The sequence below is a fragment of the Danio aesculapii genome, chromosome 17 (genome assembly GCF_903798145.1).
Source record: "Danio aesculapii chromosome 17, fDanAes4.1, whole genome shotgun sequence".
Lineage (NCBI taxonomy): Eukaryota > Metazoa > Chordata > Actinopteri > Cypriniformes > Danionidae > Danio > Danio aesculapii.
In genome coordinates, this window is record NC_079451.1 from 44,376,734 (window position 1) to 44,392,894 (window position 16,161).

Consider the following 16,161-nt stretch of genomic DNA (forward strand, 5'->3'; position numbering starts at 1 on the left):
GAAACTCACACCAACATGTGGAAAACATGCAAACTCCACACAGAAACGCCAACTGACCCAGACGGTACTCGAACCAGCGACTTTCTTGCTGTGAGGCAACGGTGCTAACCCCTGCGCCACCCCTCCAAGAAAATTTTTCTTATTATGAAGTGTATTTCAAAAACGAGTAAAAACTGAATGTTTCCAGACCATAAAAACATCCACAAATGAATCCATCCTATATTTTATTATTCATCTTTGCCTACATATTTATATATGTATAAATAATTCTGCTCGTTTTGTGCTGCATATTCTACATATTTTTGAATCACAATATCTTCATTTGGATTACAACATCTTTTGATTCACATACAGTTGAAGTCAGAATTATTAGTCCTGAATTATTAGCCCCCCTGTATATTTTTCCCCAGTTTCTGTTTAGTGGAGAGAAGATCGTTTTCAACACATTTCTAAACATAATAGTTTTAATAACTCATCTCTAATAACTGATTTATTTTATCTTTACCATGATGACAGTAAATAATATTTTACTAAATATTTATCAAGATACTAGCATTTAGATTAAAGTGACTTTTAAAGGCTTAACTAGTTTAATTTGGCACGTAAGGATAATTAGGCAAGTCATTGTATAACGATGGTTTGTTCTGTAGACTACAAAATATATATAAAATATAAAATATACGTCTTAAAGGTGCTAATAATATTGACCTTAAAATGATTTTTAAAAATTAAAAACTTCTTTTATTCTAGCCGAAATAAAACAAATAAGACTTTCTCCAGAAGAAAAAATATTATAGGGAATACTGTGAAATATTCCTTGCTCTCTTAAACACCATTTGGGAAATATTTGAAAAAGAAAAAACAAATCACAGCAGGGCTGATAATGTTGACTTCAACTGTACATCGGCCCATATCTGCTTTCTTTTATTGTCAATTAGAGAAAGTGTTTGTATTTATTAGCCACTCAACAGGGTGTCAAAATGGCTGTCTTGTAAAAATAAGTTATATGGTCTGACCTGAAGCTCACCTCCATCCAGCTGAATGATGTGACAAACCACTGTCACTTATGAAATTAATATTTACATTTCTAAAACGAAAAGGTGACTCAAATGTCAGAGTAAATAATTCAGTTTTAGTATCGACTAACAAATGAAGGCTAATTTCTTTTTTACTCTCAATATTGACATACTAAAATATTATTATTATTATTATTATTATTATTATTATTATTATTATATATTCCTCTACTCTACCCAGATGGAAAAAATACTATAGTCATTTATAGTAAATACTATAGTGCTTTTGACCCAAACTATAGCAAAGTGTATTGCATTGTATATATTATAATATTTACAAAACCTTGTTAATGAATGAATAATGAATAGCAAATTGTTGTCTACCAGATGAAAAAAATACTATAGTAATATTACTATATGTTTTTGAGCCATACTATTGTACAGTGGATTATACTACAGTATTTACATTATTGTCTACCTGCATCCCAGACGTAAAAAATGCTCAAATAAATTACAGTGAATACTATATAGTGCTTTTGAACCATACTATAGTAAAGTGTATCATGTATATATTATAGTATTTACAACACTTTGTTAATGAATGCTACAGCATACTGTTGTATTAACCATATACAACTGATAATGTAATAAATACTGTAGTTTTTAGATGCATAGTGGAATAATTGTACCCCATAGTTGTTGAAAACTACAGTATTGAGTAATTTGTCTATATATTTGTTGTTGTATTGCCACAGCAACTGTAGAATTTCCATGCACAAACAATTATAGTGTGGTTCAAAAGCACTGTAGTAGGCTATTTGTTTACTTAATTACTATAGTATATTTCATGTGGATAGTTTTACATTTTATGGCATAATTACGTTAATTAAGGTACATTTCATGCAATTAGTTTTCACTCTTAATTTAGTTGAACAATTTAATTCTGTAAATCAGATTGCTCTGAATTCAAATCAAACTGTTTGACGTCACCTAAAATAATGACAGACAGAAAAATCTGCTATTTATTTACTTAATTATTAAACTATTTACTTAACTAATTCAAACTAAATCGAATTGTTAGATGTAAAATGATGACAGACAGAAACATGTGCTGTAGTATTTACTATAGTGTGGTTCAAAAACACTGTAAGCTATTTATTTACTTAATTATTCAACTATTTACTTAACTAATTCAATTTAAATCGAATAGTTAGATGTAAAATGATGACAGACAGAAACATGTGCTGTAGTATTTACTATAGTGTGGTTCAAAAACACTGTAAGCTATTTATTTACTTAATTATTCAACTATTTACTTAACTAATTCAATTTAAATCGAATAGTTAGATGTAAAATGATGACAGACAGAAACATGTGCTGTAGTATTTACTATAGTGTGGTTCAAAAACACTGTAAGCTATTTATTTACTTAATTATTCAACTATTTACTAAACTAATTCAATTTAAATCGAATTGTTAGATGTAAAATGATGACAGACAGAAACATGTGCTGTAGTATTTACTATAGTGTGGTTCAAAAACACTGTAAGCTATTTATTTACTTAATTATTCAACTATTTACTTAACTAATTCAAATTAAATTGAATTGTTAGATGTAAAATGATGACAGACAGAAACATGTGCTGTAGTATTTACTATAGTGTGGTTCAAAAACACTGTAAGCTATTTATTTACTTAATTATTCAACTATTTATTTAACTAATTAAAATTAAATTGAATTGTTAGATGTAAAATGATGACAGACAGAAACATGTGCTGTAGTATTTACTATAGTGTGGTTCAAAAACACTGTAAGCTATTTATTTACTTAATTATTCAACTATTTACTTAACTAATTCAATTTAAATCGAATAGTTAGATGTAAAATGATGACAGACAGAAACATGTGCTGTAGTATTTACTATAGTGTGGTTCAAAAACACTGTAAGCTATTTATTTACTTAATTATTCAACTATTTACTTAACTAATTCAAATTAAATCGAATAGTTAGATGTAAAATGATGACAGACAGAAACATGTGCTGTAGTATTTACTATAGTGTGGTTCAAAAACACTGTAGGCTATTTATTTACTTAATTATTCAACTATTTACTTAACTAATTCAAATTAAATCGAATTGTTAGATGTAAAATGATGACAGACAGAAACATGTGCTGTAGTATTTACTATAGTGTGGTTCAAAAACACTGTAAGCTATTTATTTACTTAATTATTCAACTATTTACTTAACTAATTCAATTTAAATCGAATAGTTAGATGTAAAATGATGACAGACAGAAACATGTGCTGTAGTATTTACTATAGTGTGGTTCAAAAACACTGTAGGCTATTTATTTACTTAATTATTCAACTATTTACTAAACTAATTCAAATTAAATCGAATAGTTAGATGTAAAATGATGACAGACAGAAACATGTGCTGTAGTATTTACTATAGTGTGGTTCAAAAACACTGTAGGCTATTTATTTACTTAATTATTCAACTATTTACTAAACTAATTCAAATTAAATCGAATAGTTAGATGTAAAATGATGACAGACAGAAACATGTGCTGTAGTATTTACTATAGTGTGGTTCAAAAACACTGTAGTAAGCTATTTACTTTAAATTACTACATTATTTTTCGTGTGGATAGTTTTACATTTTATGGCATCACTGAATTCAAATTAAATCGAATTCTTTGATGTAGCCTAAAACGATGACAGACATAAAAATGTGCTCTCACAAAAGTGTAAAAATGAACACTAGGGGTCAAAGAAAAGGGAATGTTGACTATTGTGAGATAGCGATCATCAATGCTAGTGGTCTGCAGGCCTGCCGTGGTCAAACTGACCAGTGCAAACGCACTAGATGTGGGCGTGGCATCGTGCGTCTCGCTCCGCCATTGGTCAGATCAATCCAAAGCCCCGCCTCTTTCACGCAAAAAAAAAAAAAAAATAGAGAAAAAAGAAAAGGAAAACAGAGACATCTCAATCCTTGCAACTGGGGAAAAGATGAAACGTAGTGCACCATAGTCTCCGAATCACCTCCTCTTTTATTTATTTTTTTTTACCCAGTAAACCACCTCCAGCCGTTCAGAACCAAAAACTGAGCCACATCTGTAAGTTCTTTCAATCACCTAAAGCCAAACATCATAATCAGATATTCAGTTTTGGGACACGCTGGATTAAGTTTTGTAGCGTTTTATAAAAGGTGAGTCATTAATCATGAACGCGTTTACGCGCGTTTGAGAAGCGGATTGATCCTTAATGGATATACGGAGCCGATATCTGTGTACATACGTAGACGTTTACACCAGGTAAGATGTAAAAACTCGCCGGTTGTTTGTTTAAGGAGCCGCGGCTGGTGCTGCGCGGCGTGTCCGTCCATGTGTGTGTTTATTCGCCTGCGACATGGAGGGGATGGGTGGGCTTTTCTCTCAGTGTTTCTTATATCCGAGGACATCTTGAGCCACTCAGCGGCTCAAATAGTTGCAAATGGTTGATGATACATTTGGCTCTTTGATCTTTGGCTACGTCGATAGAATACATTCTATTCTTCAGATGACGTAAAAAAACAATGTATTAGGAACACCGACGTGTGCTATCTTTACTGGCTGCATTAACACTGGGCAGTGTATATGGAAACACACATTTAGACTCAACATTGAAGGTAGTGTTTATTTATTAAGTAATAGTAACTATGATAAGGTACCGACGATTCACATTTTGATGGAGTTTAAAAGTTTAGTCATGTTGCTCAACTTGCTACATACACACTTTTACAGATTTGTAGTGTTTACTTGAGGATTCCTTGCTTTTTTAAGACCACAGTGTGTGTTTGTGATTGAGATAAAGTTGGTTTGTATTCGTACATTCATTCATTTTTAAACAGTGACAACTTGTCACATTCCCTATATTGTTTACTATGCTAATTTGAATATTCATAGCATGTAAGTACACTCATAAACATGATTTTGCTGCTTGTTCAAACTACGTATTTAGAAGTGAATTAAAACACAATTCTTGAGTTTTTTTTGGACAACTTTATTGTTTTATATTCAAACTACTTAAATCTGTTAAGTTAACTTAATCCGTTTGTGTTCAGACAACATGAATGGATTGTTTACAGTGTATGATTTACAACATCAGCACTATTTAATCCACCGTGAATATTGTTTGATAGTCATTGGCTGCTAATATGATTTCACTAATTAGAATTTGCATAATTACTTTTCTGAATTTATATTGTTAAGGTGAAAGTCAGAATGTGCGAATATAAAACCAACTTTACCCCAATGTATTTGTGTTAGGGAAATGCCCCTTTGTCTGTGTGGAGCAGAGGGGGTGTGTACAGATGTTCTCTACCAGGACATCTGCTGTTTCTAAGGGCTTTGTCAAGGGCCCTTTCAAGGAGGTGCCAATGCCCGAAGGAAAGACCTATATGTTACTTTTGCAAGCTTAACACCACAAACTATCAAATCCAACATGATCCTTTCTAATAGGATGAGGAGCGTGTGTAAATAATGCACGGTGTTACTCCTAAGCAGTTGTGTATTCTCAGTAAGATGTTTGGGTTTGACGACCCGAGACCTTGATTTCTAACATGTCCATTACATTCCCCGCTGAGAATTCTCTCTCTCTCTCTCTCTCTCTCTCTCTCTCTCTCTCTCTCTCTCTCTCTCTCTCTCTCTCTCTCTCTCTCTCTCTCTCTCTCTCTCTCTCTCTCTCTCTCAATTCAGTTCAATAACTGCTTTATTGGCATGACAGATGTTGCAAATGTATATAATTAACATAGTACATACAGTCAACATAGTAAACACAGTAAATAGTAGTAAAATAATAATAATAAATCAGAATAAACTACATTTAACAATAATCATTTGAGTATAAAACAGTAATAATAAATCTCCCTCTCTTTCTCCCCATTGTGTTTTTATTGAATGTCCCATGGTGGCTCAGTGGTTGGCACTAGTTTGAGTCCCGGCTGGGTCAGTTGCCATTTCTGTGTGGAGTTTGCATGTTCTCCCTGTGTTGGCGTGGGTTTCCTCTGCATGCTCCGGTTTCAACCAAATTGGCCGTAGTGGATGATTGTGTGTGCGCATGAGAGAGAGTGTATGGTGTTTCCCATTACTGGTTTGCAGCTGAAAGGGCAATCGCTGTGTAAAATATATGCTGGAATAGTTGGCGGTTCATTCCACTGTGGCGACCCCTGATAAATAAGGGTCTAAGCTGAAAGAAAATGAATGAATGAATGTACCAGATCGATACCACGGTTTGCTTTATTGGAAGCAATACTTGGAAACTGGGTTTTTTTTTTAATAGCTCGGCGCTTCATGGCACTCCATTTCGAACCAGCTAAATACATTTGTTGTTTTAGGTGTATATGGATAAGTAAATATTTTGTTGATCATGATGAAATGTGTTTTGTTTGAAGAATTGTTTTAAGTGAATGAATTTCTGCTCAAAATAAGGTACTTTTTAATTCATGGGTGGACATATTCTAAAGAACACTGGGAGAGATGTTCTTGGGCAATTTTTTGTTGTTGGTAAAGCTAAACGATCAATTTAGAAAGCTTGTAGAATGGCTTTTGAAGGTGATTTTGGCATCTTTTATTGCCTTGGTTAAATAACAGAATGGAATATAAGTTGTATCCACTCACAGGGAACTTGATTGAATTTTAAATTTAAATAATGCATGAATGAAGACTTATTTATGCTATGTGAAGAGGGGATGGTATTATTTAATTGGTGATGTTAATACCATTTTTGAAATCAGAATGGAATATAAATTATGTCACTGGAATATACAGCGGGGAAAATAAGTATTGAACAAGTCACCATTTTTCTCAGAAAACAACCAAAGAAATCCATGTATGCAAAGAAAATAAATCTAATTACAAATGAAGTTATGTGTAATAAAATGAAATGACGCAGGGAAAAAGTATCGAACACATGAAGAAAGGGAGGTGTAGAAGGGTAGTGAAAGCCCAGACAGCAGCTGAAATCTCTCAGTAGTTCTTCAGCAACCCTCTGCCCTTCGTGAGTGTAAATAAATATTAACTGCTTCAGTCCAACATCTACATTAGCAGGATGATGACGATGAACTCAGGGTGGACATTTTAGCAAGACAATGATCCAAAACACAGCCAAGAAAACTCTCAAATGCTTTCAGAGAAAGAAAATCAAGCTGTAGAATGGCCCAGTCAATCACCTGACATAAATCCAATAGAAAATACAAAATAAAGCTCAGATTTGACAGACGAGACCCACAGAACCATCAAGATTTTGACACTCTGTTGAAGTCTGTGAAAAATCTCACACCTGAGCAATGCATGTGGCTTCATTCTCCATATGAGAGGCGTCTTTAAGCTGTTATCACCAAAACAGCCTTTTATATAAAGTATTAAATACGTTTCAGTAGTTTAGTACTTTCTCCTTGTCATTTCATTGTTATTACACTCATTTTTCAGATTTGTTTTGTTTTATTTTTATGTTTGTATTGTTTTGGACTTTTACCCGAATCTTGTTCAATTTCTTCAATAGCTACATTAGAAATATTATACACAGGAAATAACATGACGTGTTAATATACATATTTTCTCAGCTGTAAATTGTATCCACTCACAGGGAATTGACTTGCATTTTAAATTTAAATAGTGCACGAATAAAGCCATATGTATGCTTTGTGAAGAGGAGATGGTATTATTTAATTGGTGATGTTTGGTAATCGGATATTGTTTTGCCATCTTTTGTAATAATTGATCTTTGCTCCTTGAGGTTTTAATGTAAAGTGTTTCTGAAGTGTCTCTCACTCTCTTTTTCTCTCTCTCCCTCCCTCTCTCTCGCCCCGGAGCGCTCACACATCACACACTGAATCATAGTGTACATGGCAGCATTTGAAGCAGGAAGACATTTATTAAAGTCAGACAGGAAAATGCAAAGGGCTTCTTTAATATTTATGGCATCCTGTTGGTCAGGTGTGTCGAGGGAATGTGTGAGTTCATTCATATGTTGCTCAGGAGAACACAGATGTACTTTGGATCAGGGATTCTCGAGTGGGTTTACATTGGATTTCAAGTGGCGAGCCAGTGTTTATTGTACAGACCTTTCCTTGAAGGGATAGTTCACCCAAAAATAACAACGTCTATTGTTTACTCACCCTTCACTTGTTCAAAGCTTATTTAACTTTTTTCTGTTGAACACAAAAGAAGATATTTTGAAGAATGCTGGTTGCTGGCACTAATTGACTTCCATAGGAGACAAACAAATTACTATGGAAGTCAATGGGTGCCAGCAGCCAGCACTCTAAACAGACACTAGCAGTGTCTAAACTAGACTCTAGCAGTGGGTAGCATGATCGCCTCACAGCAAGAAGGTCGCTGGTTTCGATCCTTGGCTGTGCCAGTTGGCATCTTTGTGTGGAGTTTGCATGTTCTCCCTGTGTTTGTGTGGGTTTCCTCCGGGTGCTCCAGTTTCCCCCACAGTCCAAAGACATGCCCTATAGGTGAATTGGGTAAGCTAAAATGTCCGTTGTGTATGTGTGTGAATGAGTGTGTATGGGTGTTTCCCAGTGATGGGTTGCAGCTGCAAGGGCATCCGCTGTGTAAAACATATGGTGGATAAGTTGGCGGTTCATTCCGCTGTGGCGACCCCTGATTAGTAAGGGGGCTAAGCCGAAAAAGAAAATTACTGAATGAATTTAATAATATTGTGATATTGAAGATTTGTGAAGTCACAAGCTCCGGATAACTCTAAACAGCAACCACAAGTCTCTCCTCCATCTTTAAAAGTCTTTGTAGTCATCTTGACTACACAAACACTGCTGTCACCTCAACGGAAACCCCGCCTCTGCTTTCATTTGATTGGAGAATGAAACATACGCTCAGAGTTTACATTTTTCAACTGAGAGTGCACGGCGCGCAGTGGCAAAAACGTGAGGGGCAGCAGGCAGAAAATAGGAGGCGTGTAGGATGCAAAAGCAGCGCAAAACTCTTGCGACAGTTAGTAAATCATTCAAAAAAGGCGCCTATGCAGAAATCGTTCAGTGTGATTGGCCTCTAATGCCTTACTAAAGGAGAATAAATGCTCAGTGTTTGATTGCTTTACCTGTTTTGTAGCTGTTTTGTAACACTCTATTGAGGAGATTGTGTTGACTTGAAGATGTGTGCTGTGTGCTGATGAATGGACATTGTGGACAAAGGATTTAGAGGTACATAGTAGAGGTAGATGTACATCAATTATATTGATTTATTAAATTCAGGTTGTTTGTTTTAAATTGAATGTGATGATCTTTGTCTTCTATTGCAAAGCTTTTTTTGTGTTTAAGAGTCCACTTTTACATTTAAAAGCACATTTTTCTGTCCTGGTTAATATGCATAATACTAATATGGGTCACAACTTTTGACTTGTTGACAACTGATTGAGCTGATATTTAGAATAAGTTATAAAAAGAATTGGTTTATTATGTTACAGCAGGGAAAATAAGTATTGAAAATATTTTTTTTCCTGTGAATAATAAATCTAAAGGAGCTGTTGACGTAGAATTGAATCAGATTTTGGTAAAAACCCAAACAATACAAACATAAAATCTGAAAAATGAGTTGTGTAATAACAATGAAATGACACAGAGAAAGTACTGAACTACTGAAACGTATTTAATACTTTATATCAACGGCTTGTTTGGTGATGGCAGCTTAAAGACGCCTCGTATGGAGAATGAAGTCGCATGCATTGCTCAGGTGTGAGATTTTTCTCAGACCTCAACAGAGTCTTTGCATATATGGATTTCTTTGGTTGTTTCCAACATCCGGGGAAACTTCGGCACCTTTAAAAGTCAACGGCACCTTTAGAAATATGTTTTCTAAGAAAAATGATGACGTGTTCAACACTTATTTTCCCCGCTGCATATTTACTTTTTTCTGTGGTGGCTGCCTAAAATATACTCTCAGCAAATGAATTGAATGTCTGTTATTTGACTGATTTGTTTGATTTGATCCTCAGGTTATGTCACAGATTTCACAGAATCTGTATATAGTTGAAGTCAGAATTATTAGGCCCCCTTTGAATTTTTTTTCTTTTTTAAAAATTTCCCAAATGATGTTTAACAGAGCAAGAAAATTTTCACAGTATGTCTGATAATATTTTTTCTTCTGGAGAAAGTCTTAATTCTTTTATTTCGGCTAGAATAAAAGCAGTTCATTTTTTTCAAACATTTTAAGGTCAAAATTATTAGCCCCTTAAAGCTATTTTTTAATAGTCTACAGAACAAACCATTGTTATACAATAACTTGCCTAATTACCCTAACCTGCCTAGTTAACCTAATTAACCTAGTTACTTTAAATGTCACTTTAAGCTGTATAGAAGTGTCTTGAAAAATATCTAGTCATATTATTTACTGTCATCATTACTGTCATAAAATAAATCAATTATTAGGAATGAGTTATTAAAACTAATATGATTAGAAATGTGTTGAAAAAAATCTTCTCTCCCTTAAACAGAAATTGGGGGAAAAATAAACAGGGGGGCTAATAATTCAGGGGGGCTAATAATCCTGACTTCAACTGTACATAAATGGTTTAATTGGTTGGTGCACTGATGGTGTGGACGTACATTAATCTGGTCTTCACAATGTTAAAAGGCTTGTGTTAGAATCAGGAAATAATCTGTGATCTGTCAGAGGTGCGTGTGTTAAAGTCATGCCCATATGGCAGTAATCTTATTGCTGTTTGATAATAGATGTGGTTGGTAAACATCCTGTATTCTGTTAAGCAGACATAATATTATGCTTGAAGTATGAAATGAGATTCGTCTGTTTGCTAACAATATACCGTCATGTTACACCATATATCTCATTTATTGTGTCATAAAACAACATCACACATTTATGTAACAGAGCTGCTAAAAGATATGAGCACAAATGAGTCAAAATGCAGTATACTGATCACATGTGTGCAATGTTTTTTTTGTCTGCATTATCTGTTTTGTGCATTTATAACAACATACACTTTCAGTTTAAAAAAAATATCTTAGGCTTACCAAACTGTATTTGTTTGATATTATTACATTACTTTTACAAATCTAAATTCTTAGCATCTGTCATGATCACCAGCGATCTAGCACTTGCAGACCGCTGGAGAACTACACATGTGCCACTTTAATGAACTACAACTCCCATCATCACACCAGTTCCTGATTCCCCCTGATAACACGCACACAGCTGAAATATCATGATGAACTATCCGATGAACCATAAAAACAGCACACACACACCCACATCATTGCTGAGTCTTGTATTCTGTTAGCATTACGAAGCGTTTTCCTTGCCTTGCCTTTCCATGTTTTTGACTCGTTTTGTTTATGCTTTCTGTTGTTTTTCCACCTGTCCTGACCATTTGCCTGCTTTTGACTACGCTCTTGGATTTCCTGTATGCTCCTGTTTGCCCCTGTTTTGACCGTTGCCTGCCTGACAGATCTCTTAAATAAATTGCAGTGGATTCTCATCTCTGTTTTGTTACAGCATCCAGTATCACATAATGCTTCTGAAATGATTTAAATCTGATGATTGTCTGTTATGATCAATCGTTGTTATGCTTATGTTTATGTGTAATATTATTCTTATATATCTTCAATTATACAAAATATTTTTTACACTTCCATGCATATAAACCCATTCATAAACGAGAACACAATCTACATAAGCTTTGCGTGGCTAAAATAGATTTAAAACATTCCTGTCTAAAAGAAATACCTCTGCCGTGGTATCACCCTTCAGATCGTTGTTTTGAACTGCATAACGTCATAGCCCCCCAGCGTGCAAAAGTAATTCCGATATTGATTCAGGGTTTAGAAAAGTTTTGATTCTGCATTTTTGGCAGAAGCCCTTTCAGAAACAATCTTTCAATTTTTCTTTTCATGCATACAAGGCCATGTTGGTCTTTCAGAAAGACGTTCAGGTTGATGCAGAGTTTGCCTGATGACATCTTTTTGTCACCAGTAGATCCGTGCTTCACGGGTGCGTGCGAGTGACGTATCTGTCTGCTAAAAGAGGCAGTGCAGAAATTCAAATTTTAATTTGTTGACAGACAAGGTAGTACTGTCGCCTCACAGCAAGAAGCTGTGTTCGCAAGCTGTGTTCACAGCAAGGTTGCTAGTTCGAGCCTCAGCTGGGTCAGTTAGTTTCTGTGTGGAGTTTGCATGTTCTCCCTGCGTTCGCGTGGGTTTCCTCCGGGTGCTCCAGTTTCCCCCACAGTCCAAAGACATGCACTATAGGTGAATTGGGTTAGCTAAATTGTCCGTAGTGTATGAGTGTGAGTGAGTGTGTATGGATGTTTCTCAGAGATGGGTTGTGGCTGGAAGGGCATCCGCTGCTTAAAAACGTGCTGGATAAGTTGGCGGGTCATTCTGCTGTGGTGACCCCAGATTAATAAAGGAACTAAGCCGAAAAGAAAATGAATCATTGACAGACAGTGTGAATTATCTGTTGTAATTGAGTTATTTGTCAGTCTGACAATATTTAATTGTATGGTTTCGATTTTTTAGTTTTATGCCTTATCCAGAATATAAAAATACATATAAATTAATTTAGATCATTTACTTTAATCATTACTATTGGAATGTGAAAAGGCTTTCAATCAGCACAACAAAAAATGTTTCTGAAGACAATCACCTACTGCACCTTTAACCAAATAACAGACAAATCCAAATGCCCAATGCAAGCTTTAAGCGGGCTGCGTTCCAGACCAGTTCAACTCGATGACTATAATGTCTCCGACACCGCCTGTAGTCCCATTTAGCAACTTGATAGCAATTGTCTTTTTAAAGAAGCATACCCAATTTAAAAAATCAAGAGTGTGATGTAACTGATCTGTTTTATGTCATAGAATAAATTGTGAAAGTATCTTGAGTTTGTGTTCGCCACAAACCTTATTTAAGCGATTAAATAAAACCCTTTGGTATGAAGGAACCGGAGTTGCTAAAATGCTAACTCGCTTTCAGGGTTTTGCATACAAATTGACGTCATAGTTTCTCCACTCTATAGTTATTAAAGTTACAAACAGTACAAACTCTCAGCCTTGAATGCTTTTAAATACAGTCACATATCTCAAAAACCCATGCAAACGATAAATTATAATTCAGACGAAGCTCAACGTTGCATATATTGTGCGATCTGACTATTGTGAATAAAGACATTGCGATATCAATGCTGAAATGATATACAGTGCAGCCTTACCCTGATCATGTTTAATGGATATTTTCCATATGCGTGTCATTCATTGCCTGAAGCATTGTATCACTTAATACATGCCAAGTCTGCCTTTCTGCCTACAGTTTAGTGTCTTTAACATGCGAGCATGTGTTGTCTCCCAGAGGCGATGAAAACACAATGAGCAGAATCCAGCACAGCTCTTTACACTCGTGTGTGTTGTTGAGCATGTGAATGTTGACATTCCTCCGTGAGCGGAGCACAAAAGTGAAATGTGTTTGTTTTTAGTAGCAAGCGCTTGTGAATTTTAAAGACCGACGCTCACTTGAGTGCTTCCGAGAGGATGAATATTAATGATTTCTCCTCAGTTTAATACCTAGTTTAACACACACCAACGTGGCCTGTTCTGCATGCCGTATAGTATTGGTGTGATTTCTCAACAGTCAGAAGAATGAAAGGATGTCTGACGGCACCTGATAGGAAGGTAATTGGTATGAAATTGAAACATAGCATCGGCCTAGAGCTGCAGAATTCAACCTTTTTTATTATTATTTCTTTCACCGCTTGTGTGGATCTCAGGGACGCATCTGGCTGTCAGTCAGCGTGTGATGAGATTCAGGCTCAAACGCCTCAAAGAAAAGATTCATTCATTTCACTGGATTTCCTTCTTTTCTATTAAAGAGCGAGTTTATGAAGAGACTTTGAGGAGTAGTGCAGAATAAAGGAGCCGTGTGTGTGTGTGTGTGTGTGTGTGTGTGTGTGTGTGTGTGTGTGTGTGTGTGTGTGTGTGTGTGTGTGTGTGAGTGTGTGTGTGTGTGATTGCTGTTGGTGTGGATGTCAGTGATGCTCCTAGTCATAAATGATCTCTTTCTGCTGCCAGAGTCGCTTGTAGAGGAAATGCTACAGGCTTTGCTTCCTGTTTTCTCCCAGACAGACATCAGACCCTCCGTGTGCTTGGCAAGGGTGGTAATCCGTGGTGTAAAATTCAAATCTACCCCTGCAGGATTAGATTTACCCACACAAAAGAGAGTTCGGCTGATTTAACATGGATGGATTTATAGTGCGTTCTAACTAATGTTTAAGGGGACCTATTTTGCTCCTTTTTACAAGATGTAAAATAAGTCTCCGATGTACAGTCCCCAGGATTATGAATAATTTTATGATTGACTGTAGGTGTAGTTTCTCCTCAAAATACCTTAAAAATAATGTTTTATAACTTCATATGAACTGACCCTTTAGGGCTTGGATGCTAATTGTGCTGATTTGGTGACTGTCGCTTTAAATTCAAATGAGATTGTGCTGTTTTCAGAAGAGGGCAGGGCTACAAATGCCTATGTGTCAGCATAGTGGCAGATTCAAAAACGAGACTAAAGTCCTATGCTAATGAGGTAGAGGTTGTCACTAATGGGCGGGGCTTTCCCTCTCTGATGACACGTACAAAGGGAGAATGTCAATCAAAGTGTTTCTGCAGACTGTTTTAATCGAGTGTGATTATAAAAATGAAATTAATTAGGCATGCTCAAAATAACCGATTAACCGTTAACCGAAAGGGTGCGTTTGTAACCGGTTAATGGTATCAGTTAAATGATTTAAAAAGTTAAGGCTCGTACACACTGGGACGCTTTTCGTTTGCGTTTATCATCAGCGTTTTTCAAAATGTTTTTCCGGATTCAAACCCAATCGATTTTCTCTGGCGTCGAGCAGAAGAGTATGTAAAATCACTCCTTGACTGTAGATGGCGCTACACAACTTTAAGCTTCTGACACCCGCTTGTAACACGGAAGAAGACAAAGTTGACACGCTTGTTGTTATGAATGGTTCAAGTAGCCATTCATAACAACACACGTTTATTGTGTGTCGGCATTGTCTTCTGAGGCGCAAGTCATCTATTAAATGCAGAAAAGATTCACGCAGCTTCTCCTACTGCAACAAATTCCATTTTTACTTTTGATATTTGGCTCCGGATAATCAGGAAGTGACGATTTTGTTCTCTTTGCCTCATTGGATGGAAACGATGCTTTATTCGCACGTCTTTTATGTGATAATCCATGAATTTAATTTGCATCTTTGGATGGAAACATAGATAATGTTGCCACACAACTGTGTTTTAACCCCTTATAAAAGTGATTTTTGCATAATAGGTCCCCTCTAATTCTGTTTTAGATAAGCATATACTGCGTCCCAGTTTGCATACTATCCATCTTAAATAGTAGGGATGTCTAGATCCGATCATGTGATCGGAAATCGGGCCCAATCACGCGGTTTCATTCTCGATCAGAATCAGATGTTACCTCCTGATCAGAACTCGAATACATATGTATATATCTCATATATAAATGCTGGCAAAGACGAACACGGAAGCAGCTTAAAGTGGAAAGTGCAAGATAACAACAACATTGCCATAGCAAACTGTGAGATACGTAAACTTGGGATTGCCTGCCGGGTATTTTAAATTGAGGTGTTTGTTTTTATTAGATTTTATTTAATATTTACTGTGGCACTAAAATCCAAAAGTGAAGAATTGATGTTATTAATTACATTATTGTTTAAAGGGCACCTATGGTAAAAAATCTACTTTTCAAGCTGTTTGGACAGACATATGTGCATGTGTGGTGTATAGACTGTCATATTGGGGTGATATAAGCACACCCAGTGCTTTTTTTTTTTCAATTTAACAACATAAAAAACGGTGGACCAATTGGAGCGGTTTTCAAACCGACCGCAACTTTACGTAGGAGAGCGGTCCCCCCGCCCACCAATATTGATTGACAGGCGCGTCATCATATCCTCAGTTTGTTGATTCACGTCTGCTACTTTCAGCGTGAGTCGAAGCGATATCACTAAAGGAACACCCTAGCTCTATTTTTAGATGCAAGGCTCATTGGGCTCAACACAAGATCAATATTCTCCACATTATCGCTCTAATCGGAATTATTGG

General features: G+C 35.8%; 1 protein-coding gene across 3 annotated transcripts in view; it reads left to right on the forward strand.

The window, feature by feature from the left end:
- Window positions 1–4,012: 4,012 nt before the first annotated feature.
- The window catches only part of ctbp2a (C-terminal binding protein 2a), a 128,269-nt gene continuing 116,120 nt past the window's right edge, over window positions 4,013–16,161 (forward strand). The window contains exon 1 of one of the 3 annotated variants that reach the window (XM_056476639.1): window positions 4,013–4,337. The gene's annotated coding sequence lies outside the window, so the exon portion shown is untranslated. The remainder of the gene's footprint in view (window positions 4,338–16,161) is intronic. The other 2 variants (XM_056476638.1, XM_056476640.1) reach the window with 2 other exon arrangements.